Source organism: Lissotriton helveticus, chromosome 10 (genome assembly GCF_964261635.1).
Source record: "Lissotriton helveticus chromosome 10, aLisHel1.1, whole genome shotgun sequence".
NCBI classification, from domain to species: domain Eukaryota; kingdom Metazoa; phylum Chordata; class Amphibia; order Caudata; family Salamandridae; genus Lissotriton; species Lissotriton helveticus.
In genome coordinates, this window is record NC_136071.1 from 1,127,735,163 (window position 1) to 1,127,749,500 (window position 14,338).

The 14,338-nt window shown below is 49.2% G+C and overlaps 1 long non-coding RNA gene across 1 annotated transcript in view; it reads left to right on the forward strand.

Annotated features, from left to right (window-relative positions):
- Window positions 1-10,718: 10,718 nt before the first annotated feature.
- The window catches only part of LOC144784856 (uncharacterized), a 326,690-nt gene continuing 323,070 nt past the window's right edge, over window positions 10,719-14,338 (forward strand). The window contains exon 1 of the long non-coding RNA XR_013601709.1: window positions 10,719-10,768. This is a non-coding gene — a long non-coding RNA (uncharacterized LOC144784856). The remainder of the gene's footprint in view (window positions 10,769-14,338) is intronic.

The following is a 14,338-nucleotide window of genomic DNA, read 5'->3' on the forward strand; positions in this document are numbered from 1 at the left end:
GATGGCAGCGTCTGCTTTGTTGAATATGTGGTGTGGGCACAGGTCTGACGAAGAGCCTGAGTGGATGGAGTTCATGACCTTGCTTGTCTCGTCATCATTGATGTTGGACTAGGAGGTCAGGCGGTTGGCGCTGGTGGTGTTCACAGGGGAGGTGGGGTCTGGCGTAGTCGTGGCGGTCATGGTGTTGAAGCTGTCATAGATGTCAGCGATCTTGCGGTGGAAGAAGATAGCAGTGAGTTGCACAGTTCTTGTGAGGGCGGCATGTTGTTGGTGTTGGCGCTGGGGTTGGGGAGTTCCTTCACGATGCTGAAGAGCTCTTTCTGTCGTGTGCGTTGTTATCCAAGCGGTCTTTGAAGGAGGATCTCTTGGCTAATCTGATGAGGTGGTTATGTCTGCGGGTGGTGTCCTTGTGAGCTGCGTGGTTGTCTGGTGTGCGTTCGTGGAGCCATATCTTTTCCACTTTCCGGCATGCGTGTTTAGAGGTCTGCAGCTCGTCGGTGAACCAGGTGGCTCTCTTGCTGGCGTGGCACATACAATGAGGAAGTGGTGGAATGGTACAACAATATGAAAAGTGAATAGTATTACAATAATACAACTCCCCACTCCCTTCCTTAACAGCTTAATCACAAACAAAGTCTTTTAGATACTCAGGCGTCTTGCGTACCCTCACAACTCTTCCCTCAGGAACACCAACCTCACCAAAGGAAGTAACAGACCCATCATTGACTTTAGGTCCACCCAAAACCTCAGAGGGTAAGAAAGTCTACAAAAGCTTAGTTTGTTTCTGGTACAAACCCACCCTCCTAAGTTTCTTGAGTAACCAAGTTGGAACTAACTTTGTGCCAGCTTACCTGCCCCTCATTAATTCAAAGGGAGACTTGTCCATGCCCTGATGAACTGCGGTTTAATTCGCCCACTACATTTCTTTGATTTCTTGTTGAACTGAAACATTAGATGATAAAGCTAATTGCATGGTGCCTTTAACAAGTCTATTCACCCTCTTGCAAAGTCCATTGCCTTGAGGATTACAAAAAAGAAGTACACAAGTACCTCAAACCAATCCCACCATAATAATCCAACATCTCTTTAGAGGTAAATTGTTTATCATTGTCTGTAAGCAACATAGCAGGAATACCTTCCCCTCTGAACACCTCATTGAGAACCTTGATAGTCGACTCAGTGGTAATATTTCTCATATAGCCCACCTCCACCCACCTTGAAGTGGAATCCACTAAAACCAAAGCAAACCTTTAACAACCATGCAATTCATTGAAGGGACCAATAAAATCCATACACACTTTTTGCCAAACACCTTCTAAACCAATGATATGTTGCGAAGCAATCGGTTTATCTAAGCCAACACGTAAAGTAAAGTAAAGTCCACATTTGTAAAGCGCACAATCACCCGTAAGGGTCTTTAGGCGCTGGGGGCCGTCGGGAAGATTAAGCGAGCTATTGCCCAGAGTCACATGGTGCTGGGATAACCTGCCGCCGGCGCCGGGGATCGAGCCGTGATCCCCAGATTCCAGCGTCAGTCGCCCTGGCCGCGGCGCCACACCTCTCCCCAGATTCTTTACAACCAGTACAATTTTCTACCTATGCCTTGACCTGACTATCCATTCCAGGCCACCAAAATCTTTCTTTTAAGCGCCTAGCAGTAAGGGTTTGGCCTAGGTGTCCCTCATGCGCTAAACCAATCACCCTGACAGATTCAGGAGGAATTAATCTATCGCCCCTCGTCACAATAAAATCACTCTTAATGGAAAGTTCATCTTGCAACTGAACGAAAGGTCTAAGACCAGGTGAGACAGTGCTCTCTCTTGACACACCTTCTTTGATCATTTTCACTACACCAACCAGGATAATATCCGTATGCATCCCTTGCACTCAATCCTGCCTAGAAATGGCCTTGCCATCATCCTCCGTGATATCCTCCAGAGTAGCCACAACCTCTTCAGTAAATAAATCCAACACTACCGCTTTAGTATCCGGTAGCCTATACAAACAGTCAGCTACACTATTACGCCAACACAGAACATGCTCCACTCTACACAATGAATCCTGTAATCTGACAGCCAGATGAGCTAACCTGCTAGAGCAATTCCTTGTGCCATCAGGACCCAACACCTTTAAAAGTAGTTTGTGATCAGTGCGAAGTGTAAAGGTGACACCCCATAAGAATACCCTAAAATGTCTAGTGGCCCAGGCAGAGGCTAACGCTTTCCGCTCTATGACCGAGTAGTTCCTTTCGGTGTCGGTAAAAGAACGCGAAGCAAAAGCTACAGTTATTTCTTGTCCATCATGTTATTGAGCTAATACTGCACCAAGATCTAAGGAACTGGCATCAACAGTCAAAATAGTGGGCAACCCAGTGGTGAATGGTACCGGGATATTAGCGTTAACAATGCTCTCTTTGACAACATTAAAGGCATTTTCTTGTTCAGCACCCCAAGCAAATGTCTTTCCCTTTCTCAATAACTCCCTCAGTGGCTCTACTTTGTGTGCAAAGTCTTGAACAACTTTTGCATAATATTCCACCATACCTAAGAATGATCTCAATGTGTCTCTGTCATCCGATACTTTCACATTAACTATAGCACTGACCAAATCATGCTTGGGTTGGATGCCATCTTGTGTGATATGATAACCCAAATAGTCAACTTCCCCAACTCCAAAAACACAATTGTCTTTGCGTAATGTCAAGCCAGCATTGGTCAACCGAGATAGGACTTGATCTAAGATGATGTTGTGATCTTTAGCATCTTGACCATGTATTAAAATGTCATCTTGAAAAACATACTACACGATCAATCCCCTTCAAAATCTCTGTGATGATACGTTGAAAAACGCTGGCTGCTGAGCAAAGACCAAACAAGAGTCTATTAAACTGGTAAGTGCCTTGTAATAAAAGATATATACTTTCTTGAGTCCATGTGGAGTTTGATCTGATGGTACGTACTGCATAAGTCTAATTTAGAGAAAACACGATCACCAGCCAGACTCAAGATGATCTCGTTGATGTTTGGAAGAGGAAAGTTATCCATGATATCAGCCTTGTTTAAAGTCCTCAAGTCCACACAAAAACGAAGTGAGCCATCCTGGTTTAAGGTGACAACGGGAGACAACCATTCAGCCGCTTCCACAACTTCAATTACCTTTTTATCCAACATTTGTTTGATAATATCCTTAACTTGAGCCCTAGCAGCCAAAGGAACCCTTCTGACGATATGTTTGACAGGTATGGCATCCTTTCTTAAGCTCATCTTGTATTGAAATCCAACCGCCTCCCCCAAGGCCATGTTGAAAATGTTGTCATGTCATTGTAAAATACTTGAACGCGATCATCATTAATGCACATCACCTGTTGTTCAGCTCTCGTATCAACTCTAATGTTTAGATCGTACTGGTGCTGCCACTCTAAAATGGCTGGACCTTCCAGGGCAACATAAACCTTCCCATCAGTGAACCTGTCCTGGAATGTAATCCTTGTTTCCATATAACCCAGAACACCAATGTTGGTCCCTTGATAACCCTTCAAAACAACATCAGAAGAGATCAAGTTAACACCTTTCCAGAACACGTCAAAAAAGGGATTTTGGAATGATAGTATAGAGTGATCCAGTATCCACCATAAGCGACAGCATGTGCCCACTGATTAAGAAATCCGCTTTAGGGCGAATTCTGTTCTTACGTTAACCATTGGAATCGTTCCCTTCTCCCTTAACAACCATAATTTTGACTTCATTTTCATCCTCTTCCTCCACCAGTGCAACTTTCTTCCCTGAGGCTTTGCACATGCGAGCATGTCCTTTCTTCCCACACTTAAGGCATTCTTTACCTATTGCAAAACAATTTTTGAAATCCGCCAAATGAAAAGTACTGCAGCATCTATGACAAATACGACTTGAACCTCTTTGTCCTACCAAGTTCAAATTTTTCCCAGGATTGAATTTTCCACTAGTGGCACTCCCTTTACTATATTTACTACATATCACATTAACATCTTCCAACTCCCTATGTAAAGTAGCTACTTCCAAACCTTTGTCTAGTTGGATGATTTTCATTTCTCGCATACACTTTTCCGACTCTTCCACCACCGTAGCAATTGTAATGGCTTCGTTTAATGTAGGATTGCTAGCCACTCAAAACCTCTCCTGAGCCGTTTTACTGTAACATTGAACAGTTAGCTGATCCCTAATCATATTATCTTGCATGGGACCAAATGGGCACTTGGTAGACAGCTCCTCTAGCCTAGCAGTGGCATAACGATACTTGAGGGGGCCCCCCTGCAAACTACATGGACGGGGGCCCCCTCCCATCCTCCGTGCCAGTCTAGAGCTCTCAGGCCAGCGACATACTGCAGGGGATGGGGGGCGATTGTTACGCCACTGTCACCAATACAGCCGTTATAAGTAACACTGGATGGTTTAGTTAAAGGTTGGGCGTAGTCTGCCAGAAGGCTATCATAGGTGGTGGTCCATTCATTACAGGGTCCCTGCCATCAGTACGCCGGGGAAGTTTGCCCAATGTTAGGTGGGTTTCCTGATGCAGACTCCTGTCATGATATACAACATCAGGCCCACTCATCATTCAGTTTTGACAAAAGTGCATCCACTGCTCCTTCTCGTTTCCGTTTTAAAACATTAGACAATGCGACAATGCAGTATTTCAAAAGCAGATGTAACTACAAAGAGCAAATTTTCATAATACATTTTTATTAGTAGACAATAGCAATCTTAAGAGGCATTGCATAGCTTCATACACACTTTGACCCCAATTCCATCACAGTCTCTCTCTCTCTCTCTCTCTCTCTCTCAGTGAGTCAGTCTCTCTCTCTCTCTCTCTCTCTCTGTGTCATTCAGTCTCTCTGTCAGTCTGTCAGTCAGTCAGTCAGTCAGTCTGTCAGTCTCCCTCTCTCTCTCTTAGTCTCTCTCTTAGTCAGTCAGTCTATCTTTCTCTGTCATTCAGTCTCTCTGTCAGTCATTCTGTCAGTCAGTCTCTCTCTCTCTCGCTGTCAATCTGTCAGTCAGTCTCTCTGTCATTCAGTCTCTCTCAGTCAGCCTCTCTCAGCCAGTCAGTCTCTCTCTCTCTGTCAGTCAGTCGGTCTCTCTCGCTCTCTCAGTCTCTCTCAGTCAGTCCCTCTCTCCGTCAGTCTCTCTCTCAGTCAGTCTCTCTCCCTGTCAGTCCCTCTGTCTGTCAGTCCCTCTGTCTGTCAGTCCCTCTGTCTGTCAGTCTCTCTATCAGTCCCTCTCTCTATCAGTCTCTCTATCTCTCTCTTTCTGTCAGTCTCTCTAAGTTAGTCAGTCTCTCTCAGTTAGTCAGTCTCTCTCTCAGTCAGTCTCTCCCTTTCTGTCAGTCAGTCTCTCACAGTCTCTCTCTGTCAGTTTCTCCCAGTCAGTCAGTCTCTCTCTTTCAGTCAGTCAGTCTCTCTCTTTCAGTCAGCCAGTCTCCCTCTATCAGTCAGTCAGTCTCTCTCTCTATGTCAGTCAGTCTCTCTCTCTGTCAGTCAGTCTTTCTCTCTGTCAGAGTCTCAGTCTCTCTCTGTCAGTCAGTCTCTCTATCAGTCAGTCTCTCTCTCAGTCAGTCTCTCTCTCTCAATCAGTCTCTCTCTCTCAATCAGTCTCTCTCAGTCTGTCAGTCTCTCTCTTAGTCAGTCTCTCTCTCTTTCAGTACCTCTCTCTTTCAGTCCCTCTCTCTGTCAGTCTCTCTCTGTCAGTCTCTCTCTCAGTCAGTCTCTCTCTCACTCAGTCCCTCTCCCTGTCAGTCCCTCTCTCTGTCAGTCCCTCTCTCTGTCAGTCTCTCGCTCTCAGCCTCTCTCTCTCAGTCTCTCTCTCTCTCTGTCAGTCAGTCTTCCAGGCAGTCTCTCTCTCCCTCTGTCAGTCTCTCTCAGTCAGTCATTCTCTCTCTCTCTCTCGCAGTGAGCCAGTCTCTCTCAGAGGGGAGAAGGGTGCCAGGCAGAGGGGAGAAGGGTGCAAGGCAGAGGGGAGAAGGGTGCAAGGCAGAGAGGAGAAGGGTGCAAGGCAGAGAGGAGAAGGGTGCAAGGCAGAGAGGAGAATGGTGCAAGGCAGAGGGGAGAATGGTGCAAGGTAGAAAAGGGTGCAAGGCGGAGGTGGAGTAGGGTACAAGGGGGAGGGGAGAAGGGTGCAAGGGGAGGGGGAGAAAGGTGCAAGGGGGAGGGCGAGAAGGGTGCAAGGCAGAGGCGAGAAGGGTGCAAGGGGGGATGGTGATGAAGTTAAAAATGTGCCCCCCCACCCCCGGAAACATTTCTGCGGACGCCCATGGAACGCACACTACTTTGTGAAAGAGAGTGGGAGAGAGTGGAGAGAGTGGAGAAAGAGACAGTGGAGAGAGACAGTGGAGAGAGAGTGGAGAGAGGGTGGAGAGAGAGGGTGGAGGGAGACAGTAGAGAGAGAGTGGAGAGAGTGGAGAGAGAGAGTGGAGAGAGAGTGGGGAGAGAGTGGAGAGAGAGTAGAGAGAGAGAGTGGAGAGAGAGAGAGTGGAGGAAGACAGTGGAGAGCTCTTGTACCCTGTTTTTGGCCCCTGCCCTTCACTCCAGAACACTGTAAGGAATTGGTTCAACCATCCACATCGGGAGCACGAACGCCTTCAAGCGGGGAAGACATTCGGTGCTCTAGGCCGCAGTTGCTGCCTCTTCCTTCAAGCAGCTTTTGCATGTTCGAGGTACAGGGGCAAGCAGGCTGTCTCTGAATGGCCTCCACCTGCTCTTCTTTCAGCTTAACGATATAGGCTACCCCATCCATGGCCGCTCCTCTCACCAGCGCCACTTCCATGTCCACTCAGCTGTTCACCAGTTCATATGACCGTGCCAAGACCAGGAAGGCATCTAAGGAGATCCCTGTCTGGCACTGTATGAGCCGCCGTAGGACAGCTGACCTGCAGCCCTCTATCAGGTGGGCCCTGATCTCGTCGGGCTGGTTGATGTCGACAAATATGCATGCCATCTTCCGTGAGGCATGCATAGAACACGTAAGTCAGTCTATCTCTCTCTGTCATTCAGTCTCTCTCAGTCAGTCAGTCTCTCTCAATCTGTCAGTCAGTCTCTCTCTATGTCAGTCAGTTGGTCTCTCTCTGTCAGTCTCTCTATCTCTCTCTTTCTGTCAGTCAGTCTCTCTCAGTCAGTCAGTCTCTCTCTCTCAGTCAGTCAGTCTCTCTCAGTCAGTCAATCTCTCTCAGTCAGTCAATCTCTCTCAGTCAGTCAATCTCTCTCAGTCAGTCAATCTCTCTCTGTCAGTCGGGCTCTCTCTCAGTCAGTCCCTCTCTCTGTCAGTCCCTCTCTCTGTCAGTCCCTCTCTCTGTCAGTCCCTCTCTCTGTCAGTCTCTCTCTCGCTGTCAGTCCCTCTGTCTGTCAGTCTCTCTCTCTCTGTCAGTCTCTCTATCGCTCTCTTTCTGCCAGTCTCTCTCAGTCAGTCTCTCTCTCTGTCAGTCTCCCTTTCTGTCAGTCAGTCTCTCTCTCTGTCAGTTTCTCTCAGTCAGTCAGTCTCTCTCTGTCAGCCAGTCTCTCCCTCTGTCAGCCAGTCTCTCTCTCTCAGTCAGTCTCTCTCTCAATCAGTCTCTGTCAGTCAGTCAGTCTCTCTCTCTTAGTCAGTCTCTCTCTCTGTCAGTCCCTCTCTCCCTGTCAGTCCCTCTCTCTGTCAGTCTCTCTCTCTCAGCCTCTCTCTCTGTCTCTCTCTCTGTCAGTCAGTCTTCCAGACAGTGTCTCTCTCCCTGTGTCAGTCTCTCTCAATCAGTCATTCTTTCACACAGTCAGCCAGTCTCTCTCAGTCAGTCTCTCTCTCTCTCTCTCAGTGACTCTCTGCCAGTCTCTCCACTCTCTCTCTCTCTCCACTCTCTCGCTCTACTCTCTCTCCGCTCTCTCTCCGCTCTCTCTCTCCGCTGTCTCTCTCTCCACTGTCTCTCCACTCTCTCCATCCACTCTCTCTCTCCACTCTCTCTCTACACTCTCTGGGACTCGCACACTGACCTGGCGTTTCACCAAGTGATGGACACGCTGTTCACGGATGTCACCATGGCATATTTCAACACGAGGCACAAGACAGAACTGGTGGTTGATGCGAGTCCTGTAGGACTAGGGAAAGTCCTCTTGCAGGAGAAGAGTGAAGGGTCATGGGTTCCCATTGCTTATGCAAACAGAGCATTGTCAGACACAGAAGCTTGATATGCTCAAATTGAGCATGAGGTGCAGGTGGTCAGATTGGCCTTCCGCCATTTTCATCTCTATCTTTGTGAGCAGCAATTCAGAGTCATCACGGATCACAAGTTACTGGTCCCACTGGTTGTGTGGACATATTGGCACGCTCCGTCCTGCATCAAGCTGTGGCAGTGCAGCTGCAGCCGTACTCATTTGATGTAGTGTACTGCCACTGGACTGAACAACCCAGCACACTACTTGTGGCAATATCCACAAATGCAACCCGCTCTGGGGAGGCTGAGGAAGATGAAGGGGCCAAAGAGTTTGTGAGGATAGTTGTGCATGATGCATAACCCCAGGAGGTCAAGGAAGTGGTAATGACTAAAGCGAATCTGTCAAAGACCAAGGAGGCGCTGATAAGGAAGAAATGGTGGAACTTCCTGGATGGAGCCAAGTCGTTAAGAGTCCACTGAGCAAATGACGCAGGGCTAACTCTAGAGGGTCCGGTTTGAGCTGTGCACCAGCAGTGAGGGCTGCTGCTTAAGGGGAGGCAGATTGTGATACCCCAAGGTCTCTGGGCCCAGGTTGTCGACATGGCTCATCAAGGTCACCAAGCCGTAGTAAAGCTCAAAGCAAGACTAAGGGAAAAAGTATGGTTCCCTGGAATGGACACATTGGTAGATGAGAAGGTATGGGTCTGCCAATCCTGCATGATCTCCAGCAGGGAACCACCATCAGCACCAGTGATCACGAAGGAACTGTGCTTAAAACTGTGGTCCCGGGTAAGTATGGACTTTGGGAGTTTCCCAGGTGGCTGGCTCACAGCGGTATTAGTGGACGGTCATACCAGTTTTCGACAGTTGAACTGGTGCAGTCTACCGCATTTTCAAAAGTAAAACCAGTCCTGGAGGAGGTGTTCACCGTGCTTGGGCACCCAGAGCAGGTGAAGACAAACAATGGGCCCCATTCCAGGGGCAAGAGTTTAAAGAGTACCTACTGCTTCTCAACATGAGACACAGGAAAGTGACTCTGCAATAGTCCCAAGCCAACGGGGAGAAAGAGCGCCATATACATGTGCTAAAGAGAGCACTCTGCATAGTAGTTGAGCAGGGTGAGGTTGCTGAATGCTGCCTCCACACTCCACACATTCCTGCGGGCATACAGGCAGATGCAGCATAGCACCACAAACTGTGGCCCGATGGATCTGCTGCTGAGAATACCTAGTACAGACTGCATCCCTGAACGGCGTAGTTGGAAGCCTGTTACCCTAGATACACAAGCGGGCCAGGTCCGGTGAGCGAGTGGTGAGTCCTGACCTGTTGGTTGGTGATCAAGTCATCATGATGGATCGACTCCCTGGGTGGAAATTCTGCACAACGTTCGAGAAAGAGGTATGGAACGTTGTGAACATTCAAGGGACGATCATTACTGTCCAGCGGTGTCACACAACTGTGGCCAGAAATGTTTCTTAGTTCAAGCGAGTAGCTGCCCCCACCTCCCCTGGCAGGGGAACGAGATGATGACCCAGAGGGTTTGAATGAAATGCAGAGGGAAGAGACGGTGACATCCAGCCACCATGAAGGGTACAACCAAAGATGCTCTGAGAACTCTGGAGCCATATCGGGGTTGGGGGACCCGTGAGTGCAACAGCCCCTCCATGCATTGAGACTGGTATAAGGGCAGCCAATGCGGCCACCCCCATGACTGGAGAGGAAGAAGATGGAAGCCAAAGCCAGAAGTATGGACTTCATCCAAATCCCACACCAAATGATAGACTAAGATTATGTATGCAGGATGTGAATAAAGAACAGGTGAGACTTTGTTAATAAAATTTGGTAAGGATGTAGAGTCTGTGCCACCCGGCCTCTACTCTAATTTGGAGCACACTTCCACCCGGACAGCTGTCGCACACTTCCACCTGGAGAGCTGGCTCACACTTTCTCTTGTAGAGCTGGCGCAAACTTCCACCCGTAGAGCTGACGCGGACCAAGGGGATAAAGGACGGGGTGACCGCTAGAGACAACTCCCCAGTTAGCAGCAGCGTAACTGTGTGTGCCTGTCAATGATTTGCGGCGCTCGTGCCCTACTTGGGTATCTGTTTGAGGTGGACGCCACAATGTTGACCTCTCTTGGCGGCAATGTTTTAATGCCACTCTCTACTATGTGTGTGTGCTATTTTTTCCGCTGCATTTTTCCTCACATTATTATTTAAAACGCACAAAAGGAAACGAAAAAAACAAATAAAGATAACAACTTGTTTGGATCTCGTAAGCATTCACGCCCATGTTCGGCAACGTCGGCCCAATTTTTTGATTCATCCTAACCATTTTCTTCATTTGAACAAAAGTTTGGGGTTGCAACAGACACCGCGTACCAAGCTCATTGTCGGCCCATACTGCGCTGTAAAACCTATAAGAAACACGCCACTATAACAGTTTTCCGCAGCAATGGCGCTAAAGTCAAAATGGTGGCCAGACCCGCGGTAGAAGACAGGGGTGTGGGGTCACGTGGCGGGAGCGCGCGCGCCCGGCTCGAGGGCTAAGAGGCGTAGTCTTGGACTGGGGGGCGGGAACGTTCGTCAACGGTTTATCAGTGGCAGCGCGGGTCCGTCCCATACAGGTAGGTATAAATAAGTGTTCCGTATAAACAAAATAAGCCTTTATGGAAAAACGTATAATATATGTTTGGTATATTTTTCGACGGCGACTTTGAACAAGCCTCCCGGCGCGGCAGCATTTGCTCTCTACAAATTACCTACACGAATTCTTATGTTTAGTTAATTTTCTCTCACAATGCGTTCCGAAATAAAGTACACGTTTATGACAAAATGTAGGTCCGTAAAGTGTACAGTTGACATTCCGCTGTTATAAGTTGAAAAACTATGCGTTAACAATCTCTTCGTTCAGTGTATTTTGACAGATAGAAAAGGAAGGTCACAAATTCAACTTTTCTTAAATTGGGATTGAAGGTCGTTTGAGTGGATGCAGTGCAACAAGGAACCTAAATAATTTTTTTAAATATATTTGTATATTTATTTTGGACATTTTTTGTAGAGCTTGTGCAGATCGGTCACACTTTCTTGTACCGAGCTGTTTTACGGGATTGATGGCATCAGTTGGTGTTTACAAATCAACAATAAACTACATTTATTTGTATCCATTTAAAATGAGAACACTAACCTTTGGTATGTAAAATCTATTCTTTTTTAACCCGTTTTTTTAAGGTGTATCAGAAGAGAAAATCTTCATTTTTGTTTTACTACGGACTCTAAATTCAACGCCTCTAATAAGTTGAAGCAAAATGTAGAAGTGCTCATGAGTTCACTGGCAACACGTGTTGGTTGCCGTTCACGTGTGTGGCCCGGTACATAATAGCCGGAAGGGAGTCTTTAATGTTCCTTATGATTCCCCGCCCCATTCCTTGCATTCCTCCACGCAGGAATGTAGGGAATTCACATGCAAATATGTTAATGTGGTTTCAGATTTGTTCCCCTTCCCCCTAATCATAGCAGAGCTGCTTAATGTAATGTTGGGCGCTAGGCCCACATTGCGGTGAAGATAGAGACGCAGACACGAGGTAGTGGGTTAGTAAAACTGGCCTCGAGCCCGAGCGCCCGGCCCCCTTTATTAACTGGGTCACGTGACTCATGACACCAGTGGTGGGTGGGTGTAGAGTGTGGGTTACATCACCTAAAACAACTAGACCGTGTCCAGCAGGACACTACATTCCTCCCCAACTTTAATAAAAGTTGAGACAAAATAAAGTCCGAACCTGTGGGAGGAAAAACACAAAATATGCAAACTCATAATTTTAGAAAGAGCCTCTTCAGCTGCTTGCTAGATGACGCCGGTGGAACTTGACGCTGAAGTGCTAGTTTTCTTGGGCTCGACGTCCTGGTTCTCGGTGGGCGTGCTCTTCCGGACTGGCGCCGTGGCAGTGTGTTCTTCAGTCCATTGAGATCTTGATTTTGGGGTGACGCCGAACAGGATGACCAGATGGTAGACTTGATGGAGGTTGTCTTTTACTAGTCTGTCGGGTTTCTTCACTGTAGGCAGCTTGGCTTCACCTTGCAAAGGAGGGAGTGGTTGAAGGATATCCCTCTCACTGGGACGCCCCTCTCGCGGGTGTTCTCCTGCCACGAAATGTCCCGGAGGCCCTCTTCTTCAGGTTTCCGCTGGGCAGGGTGTTCTCTGCAGCGTTGCTCCAACTCCACAAGCCGGTGTGAATGGAGGAGGCGATGAGATTACTACCATGCATCCGTAGCTCCGCCTGGAGGGTGGTTGTTGACTCTTTCCTTTGCGCACAAGTTCCTCTTCTTCCTGGGACGTGCAGGGTAGACGGCGACTGATCCATCTCTCGTGTCGGGACCCTCTGCCACCGGTGTCCCTGAGGCCTTTGCCCCTTGGATATCCACGGGCTGGTGTGGAGTGGTCAGTTTTCCTTCTGCCGGACGTCTGAGCGCTCTCCGCATCCAGGCTTCCGCTCAATCCCAAAGGTGGGTGTTGCCAATAGTCCAGCCTGTTCCTTCCTGCAATCGCCGGGTTGTCAGAGGACTTGTAGGTAGAGGGCCTGTTCCTCGCCAAGTACTACCGATGTTCCCTTTGACTTGTAAGCCCTTGTATTCGATGTTGTGGCGCATGTCACCTCCTCTTCTGGTGGGTGTGCGGACTTGTCGCACCTCTCCTCACCTTTCTGGGTGTTGCTGTTCTTGATGGCGTCGTGCCACAAGACTCCTTTCTTCTTCTCTTTCCTTTTCGCGACGTGGTCTGGTCCTCTCGCTGCTCTTGTCCTCCTGACCAGGCTTCTCCGAGCGGCGTGCACTGCGCCCGTTTCCCTCTGGTCTTGTCCTGGCTCTAGGACACTGTCTTCTTTTCCACTCTGTGACTGGACCAGTCGCCGCGACCTTCTCCTGTTGATGGTTATACTTCTGGTTCTTGAGGGTGTCGAAGTTCGTTGGTTCCTTGGTCGCGGACCACGTCTTGCTTGAACTTCTTGAACTTCTTGCCAGTCCACACTGCCGGTCCCTGGCAGTGGTGTTGACTGGCGCAGGTGCTGATGGCTGGGGGATGGTGGTTGCCAGCCATGTAGAGGCTCGGGATGATAGGTGTTGGTGACTTGCTGGGAGTGTTGGATGTCCGGAGAGACTTGGCAGCCATGTGTCTCCGCTTTGTTGATGTTGACCTTGGGCGGCGGCTTGACACGTAGCGTGTACGGTTTCTCTTGCCTGTTGTGGGGCCACTGCCGACTCCATCTTGAGGCGGTGAGAGGGCGGCCGCTCAGTGCTGATCTTCGCCCGTGGCATCTGCGGACAGGAGCAGGGATGCCGGCTGACTCAGACTGCCGACGCTCGGGGATCGACGGTCGCCTGGGGAAGCGTTGGGATGAGACGTGGACTGCGCTTGCTGCGGCTTATGTTTGGTTCATCCGTGGGGCTGTATCCTGGGACGTCGGTCTGCCTTGGTGGCTGTCTGGTGTGTCAGGGTGTGCTTCTTGGCTGGCTGTGAGTCCTCGGTCTTCTCCCTTTGTTGGCTTGTTCAGCCCACCTGTGCTCATCCGGTCTTCGGGGTGACAGAGCTGTCACTCTTCTTCTTTTCTTCGAGGGCGTTGCGTTTGGACCTCGAGGCGGCGCTGTTGTGGTGCCGGCTTCTGCCTTTGCTCTGGCACGCTTGTCTGGACTGGTCACTTGGTGACGTGTTCCTTGCATGCTGGGCGACGTGACGTCCGGTCTTGTGTCGCTGTTTGTTGGAGCACTTGGTGCTGTGGCGGCCTGACACGTGGGGTGTGCGACTCCTCTCTTGCCTGTCGTGGGTCACTGCCGACTCCATCTGGAGGCAGTGCGAGGGAGGACACTGTTGGTGGTCTTCGGCCTGCTGTAGGGTTTCGCTGTGGCGGTGGAGATGTGTGTGCTCTCCGACCTGCGTTCAGCAGTGTTTCTGTGTGGAGAGGTTTTCTGGGTGCTGACTGTGTAGTCAGGTTCACTGGCGCGACCTCTTGCGCGCTTCTGGCTTTTTGTGTCCTTTGCGTACTCCGTTTTCTTCTTGGATGCTCCCGGTGATCTGTGTGATCACTGTTTTTTTCCGTTGCAATGCTTTAGCGTGGCGCGCTTTTGTCAGCGCTTCTGGGGTGCTTCACTGTGTCCGGAGGGTTGCGCCACCGCTCCTGTGACTTCCGCTGGTGTTCCCGTGTGGG